Here is a 6426-nt window from a genome sequence, read left to right as displayed (position 1 = left end):
GCCGTCAGCCAATCTCCACAGCTTAATAAATAGTAACGTCTAACTGAGCCAGTTAGTTAGATGCGTACACTTGGTGTAGTAGGATCTTTATTTAGTTTGATGCATACACTTGTTCTTTTTTGGTAGCCCTTTTGTAATGATGGCTGATGTTTGGTTTGGAAGAGAGAGCTGCGTCTTCACTCTTCTGGCCTGCTTACTGCTTCTGTTGCACCCCCAGCCCTGGTTGCTGCTGCTGCTGTTTTCAATGTACAATCAGTAGTATATTTCGTCTGTTGGTTGAATAAATGTGTTGTTAGAACGACAAACACAATGTTTTGGAAGTCGTTGCACGGTTCGATCCTTTAGTGCCCCGTACCGTACGTAGCGCATACTATTTATCGTACGGAACACATTTTTTTTGAAACTCGGAACACATTTTCCACTTGTTGATAACATGCAGCCCACTGATGAAGGCCCAATAGAGAAGCCCATAATTAACTGGAAGGGAGGCTCTCACATGAATCCGGCCCAGGTACATGCTCATGGTCCCCTAAACATAAATAAGTAAATAAATAAATAAATAAAGCTAAATGCTCATGCACCAGTTCTTTGGGAAAATAGGTAGCCCAGTATTTCTTTTTGAAGAATACCCAAGCTAGGCCTATTTGTTTTCTCCGAATTACTGGGCTGCAAATCTTTCAAGACGAGGAGGGATGCATTCCGGCCTGGCTTAAGAGTATGGTCAATGTCTGTTAAAAGTAATATCAAAAGGGGTTGAAAATTCCAAAAAAATTATAGCAAATGGGATATAAGTTTCTTTTTTTGTTTTTGTTCTTCACTGATATCTTATACGTATTTCATTGGATTTAACATGACATAGTACTAATTTATTTTTAAATTTGTTTTAGTATGGCTATTAATTTTTGGATTAAGAATATTTCGTTCCCCAGCAAAAATTTGCGAATTTTCAAAATTTCCCACATATTTAGTTAATTTTTTGACCCTGGTACTGACCAGAAAATGACCAGCAATTCTAAAAATGGAAAACGGGCTGCAATAAATTCCATATGAATTAGAAAAGGAGTAAAAATTATAAAAATAATAGCAAATGGGTTGTACACGCCACAGATTTCGAGGCTGACTTGTTTACGCAAGGCTTTGTCAGTGAACACACGATTCTAGCAGCAGTTAGTGTTGGATGTCCATCCAACGGCCGACGTGCTTCTTCAATCTCTGTCTTCCTGCTCCAGCCGCCTATACTAGCGCCAGCGGGACTGCCTGCTCCCTCCTCTTGTGGCCCGCTGTGATGCCGCGCAGGCTTCTCCGACCCACCCTACTCCTTCTGCTGGCCTGGCCGCGCGCAATCAACTAGCTCCTTATTACGCGAAAAAAATGATTCCTCCCACTGACATCTGGGGCGCACCAGTTGGGAGGCTGACCTGTGGGCCTACTAAGTTGACGCGTACGCAGGGCTTGTCAACTTAGTCAACAAACGATTCTAGCAGCAGTAACCGTTGGATTTGAATCGAACGGTCCTGCTGCTTCTTCAATCGCTGCTCTTCTTACACCAGCCGCCCAAACCAGCGTCGGGGAGACCGCCTGCTCCTGCCTCCAGTGGCCAGCTATGCTGTCGACGAGGCATCATTGCCCCCTACTACTCCCACCGCTAGCCAGGCCCTGCGGCGACGACAGCCTCACACCGCAGCCGAACCAGTGAACCCTTGTACTCCTCTCCGTGTGGGCATCCACTGTCGCGTATTCCCCGGCTCTGCGTCGTCCCCTTCCTAGGCCTCGCTGTCGTCCACCGCCGTGGTGCTCGCGGCGCAGCGCGGTCAACGTGGTCAATGACATTCCATCGGAAGAGTATTGTACGTGGAGAGGCTGACAGCTGGGTCCCCGGCCACAGCCCAGTTTTTTGGTGATTTCCCAAGTAAGTCGCTTTGTCAGGCCTGTTGGGCTGCAAATCTTTCAAGATGTGGAGAGCTTTCATTCGGCTAGCCGAGAAAATGGCCCATCAGTAATGAGAAATTGGCTGTACATTTTTAAAACACATCAAACAGGCAATTAGTTTCAATTATCTTTTCTTCATTTCGAGATTTGAAATTACATTAATTTTTATGCGTGGAGAATTTGTTGGATTTTATATTGATATACATTTATTTTTAAAATTAGTTTGAATGTGAGTCGAAAATTTGGGATTAAAAACAGCTCGGACCGCACCGAAATATGCAAAATTTCATATAATTTTTTAACCGTGGCCACAATATGGGCTGTAATGCTAACAAAAAGAATATGGGCTCCAAAAAAACCTTAATAATTAGCAAATGGGCTGTAAATTATTAGAAATAATGGCAGATGGGTTGTATGCTGTTTTCCACGGATTTGAGGCTTTCCTAAAAAAAGGTTGATGCACAAGCAGTGACTGTTGGATGGCCATCCAACGGCCGTCGTGCTTCTTCAATCTCTGCTCTTCCTGCTCTAGCCGCTCAAACAGGCGCCGACGGGACTGCCTGCTCCCTCCTCCCCATGGCCGGCTCTGCTGCCGCGCAAGCCTCACCACCCCACCGTACTCCCATCGCTGACCTAGCCATCCCTCTACTCACCCACACCTGCTGTTATTCTCCGGCGATGGCAGACGAACCAGTAAACCCTCATATAGTCGTACTCCCCTCCGCGTGGGAAACAACTGCCGAGTCTTCCCTGCCTCCGTGTCGTTCCCTTCCTAGGCCTCGCCGTCGTCCACTGCCCTGGTGCTCTTGGCGCGGCCTAGTCAACGTGGTCAACGACCGACATGCATCTGAAGTGGACTGTACGTGGAGAGGCCGACAGCTGGGTCCATGGACGCACGCAAGTAAATGCCTCCTTATTACGCGCAAAATAATGATTCCTCCACCTGACATCAGGGACCCACTGAAAAGGCCTCTGTATTTCACGAAAAAACGTTACCGCCGGTGACAGCTCGGACCCACCAGCTATATCTTCGCACGCAAGGAAGTGCCTCCTTATTACGCTCAAAAAAATGAATACCCCCTGCTAGCTGGGACCCACCTTGGTGGGAGGCTGACTTGTGGGCCTACTAAGTTGACGGGGACGGAGGGCTTTGTCAACTTAGTCAATATGCACGATTCTAGCTCAAGTGACCGTATGATGTCCATCCAATGGCCGTAGTGCTTCTTCAACCTCTGGTCTTCTTGCTCCAGCTGCCCAAACCAGCATCGGTCGTGCCTCGTGCTCCTACCTCTCATGGCCGGTTGCGATGCAGCGGAGGCCTCATCGCCCCCTACTACTCCCACCGCTGGTCGGGCCATCCCTCTACTCACCCACACCCCCTGTTATTCTGCGGCGACGGCGGCCTCACACCGCAGCGAACCAGTGAACCCTCGTACTCCTCTACGCATGGGCATCCACTGCCGCGTCTTCCCCGGCTCCGCGTCGTCCCCTTCCTAGGCGTCGGCGTCGTCCACTGCCCTGGTGCTCTCGGCGCGGCGTGGTCAACGTGGTCAAGGAACGGCTTCCATCGGACATGGACTGTACGTGGAGAGGCTGACAGCTGGGTCCACGGCCGTAGCAAGGAAGTGTCTCCTTATTACATGCAAAATAATTATTCCTCCACCTGACAGCGGGACCCACCGGACGGGCCACCCTATTTCGTGAAAAAAAACGTTTCCCCCTGACTGCTGGGACCCACCAGCTATATCTTCGCATGCAAGGAAGTGCGTCCGGGCAAAAAAAATGATTCGCCCCCTGACTGCTGGGACCCACCAGCTACATCTTCGCAGGCAAGGAAGTGCCTGACAGTTGGGACCCACCTGGTCGAAGCGTACGTAATGTTGTCATTCTTGTCGCGAACATGTACGTACATATTGATCGATGTAGAGGCGCGCACGTGTCGTAGTAGAGGCGCGCACGTAGCATTTACACGTACGTACAGCGGCCAGGGTGCAAGAAAGAAAATATGGCCACGTATGTGTACATATGGCGGGGTCTCGAACGCCTACTCGCGCATATGTACAGCCAGGGCTCGTGTACATGGCTGAGTCGGAACGGAGAAATAGCGTCGTCGTCGTGTTCATGGGGAGGCAACGGAATGCGTCGTGTTCATGGGGAGGCAACAGAATGCGTCGTGTTGATCAGGAGGGCTTGGACGGAACAGGCGATGGAAACGAGGCCTGGCGTACCGCAGAACGGAGGAAACGGCCTTGTGTTCGACCGGCCATGTTTGAAATGGGATCATGTTCATCGGGAGGGGTTTGGCATACCACAAAACGGAGGAAACGGACCTCCTACGGTTGAAACGGGGGTCCTGTTGATCGGGAGGGGTGTGGCGTACCGCAAAACGGAGGAAACGGACTTGTGTTGGAGCGCTACGGTCGAAACGGGGGTCCTATTCATCGGGAGGGGTGTGGCGTACCGCAAAACAGGACTCCACGGGATACTGTTCATCTCCACCGCGACCTCCTCCAGCCTCCACGGGCTCCTGTTCATCCAGCCTCCACTGCGCGCTACTCCACCAGCTACTGTTCAACCACCCCTCCACCGTCTACTGTTCATCCAGCCCTCCACACCACGGGGTCATGTTCAACCACCCCTCCACGGGCACCCCTCCACCGTCTACTGTTCATCCAGCCCTCCACACCACGGGGTCCTGTTCAACCACCCCTCCACCGTCTACTGTTCATCCAGCCCTCCACACCACGGGGTCCTGTTCATCCACCCCTCCACGGGCACCCCTCCACCGTCTACTGCTCATCCAGCCCCCACCACACCACGGGGTCTTGTTCATCCAGAGGCAACGCCACTGCTCACTGTTCATCCACCCCCCCCCCCCCCCCCGCAACGCTCACTGTTCATCCCATCGATCGGCTTCAGTTAGCAGCAGTAGCGAAGGAATCGCTCGATCGGGTTCAGTTAACAGCCATCGATCGATCGCTCGGGTTCAGTAACGCGTAGCCTGTAGTGCAATCGCTCGGGTTCAGTTAGAGCCCAACGCCTCGCTCGGGTTCAGTTAGAGCCAACGCCTCGCACACACGCGCGTACGTATACGAGAGAAACGTGCATCGCTCGGCCCCCGACCTCCCACCGTAACCGGGAACTCCCCGAAATTTTCCTCCCCCTCGCTTCTACCATGGTTTTTTCCGTCATGGACGGCCCAAAGAATGTCATGCAGCTGCATCTCCGGCCCGCCCAGGATGAAAAGCCCATTTTCCGTCATGATTTTTTGTCATAGAAGTAGGAGCCCACCACATCTATGATGATACCGGGTTATGTCACAATTATCTTCATAGATGTGTCATATGTATGACATAAAAAAATTTCGTTCGGACCAAAATGTCACGGATGTGTCTTTTTTTTGTAGTGCGGAAAGCGGGGGTGGCTACCCACTTGGTACTTCGGGGAGCTGTGATGTAAAACCACTCCCGCTGCCATAAGTTGGACACCTCCGGGAAGGAACCCTTCGGCCATGGAGCGTCGGCGCCTTTGCTTATTATGGCACCTCCACATTCTGCGTGTCGCCCATCGATCATCTTCGGCTTCACAGTGAAGGTCTTGAGCCATAAGCTGAAGTGTGGGGTGATGCGGAGGAAAGCCTTACACACGACGATAAACGATGAGATGTGAAGGACGGAATCCGGGGCTAGATCATGGAAATCGAGCCCGTAATAGAACATGAGCCTTCTGACAAAGGGATCAAGACTAAAACCTAGCCCTCGAAGGAAGTGGGAAACAAATACGACGCTCTCGTTGGGTTCGGGAGTGGGGATGACCTGACCTTGAGCGGGCAGCCTGTGCAAGATTTCGGCGGTCAGGTACCTGGCTTCCCTTAGCTTCTTGATGTCCCCCCCCCTGTGACAAAGGAGGCCATCTAACGACCTCGAAGGCTGGATCCGGACATGGTTGAAGGTCCGAAGCGCGTAGCCTGAGCCTTGGGTGTTGGAACTCGAGGTGAGGGGAGGGGAAGGATTGAGTGCGAGAAGAAAAGGACAGGCCTTGGCCCCTTTATAAAGAGGGCAAATATCAAGCGTCCTCCGCGTGCCCATTTGGAACTTTCCTAAAATCAAGGAGTCACACCAGCAGGCGCGGTTGGGTTACCCACACCTGTATTGATGAGAATCCCATGATGAGGGGACACGATCTCTGCTTCGACAAGACATGCCAAGAAAACCGCCTCGCAATATGTGTAGTAGTTGGTTGAGAAAACGGTTCGAATAATGACCGGGCCATGGTGTGTGTCACATTATGAAAAGTTGTCAGCACATTAGATTTGTGGAAATATTATACTCTCTACGGTGGTATGTGGAATTTGTTTTGCAGAGCCGGACACTATCCTTGTGTTCAAAATCCTCTATGGAGTATTCGGAGAAGGAACCCGCCTTGCAATGCCGAAGACAATCTACGTGCCGGACTCGTCATCATTGAAGCCTGGTTCAGGGGCTACTGAGGGAGTCC

This window comes from Triticum aestivum, chromosome 3A, assembly GCF_018294505.1.
Source record: "Triticum aestivum cultivar Chinese Spring chromosome 3A, IWGSC CS RefSeq v2.1, whole genome shotgun sequence".
Taxonomy (NCBI): domain Eukaryota; kingdom Viridiplantae; phylum Streptophyta; class Magnoliopsida; order Poales; family Poaceae; genus Triticum; species Triticum aestivum.
This window is presented reverse-complemented; position numbering follows the sequence as displayed.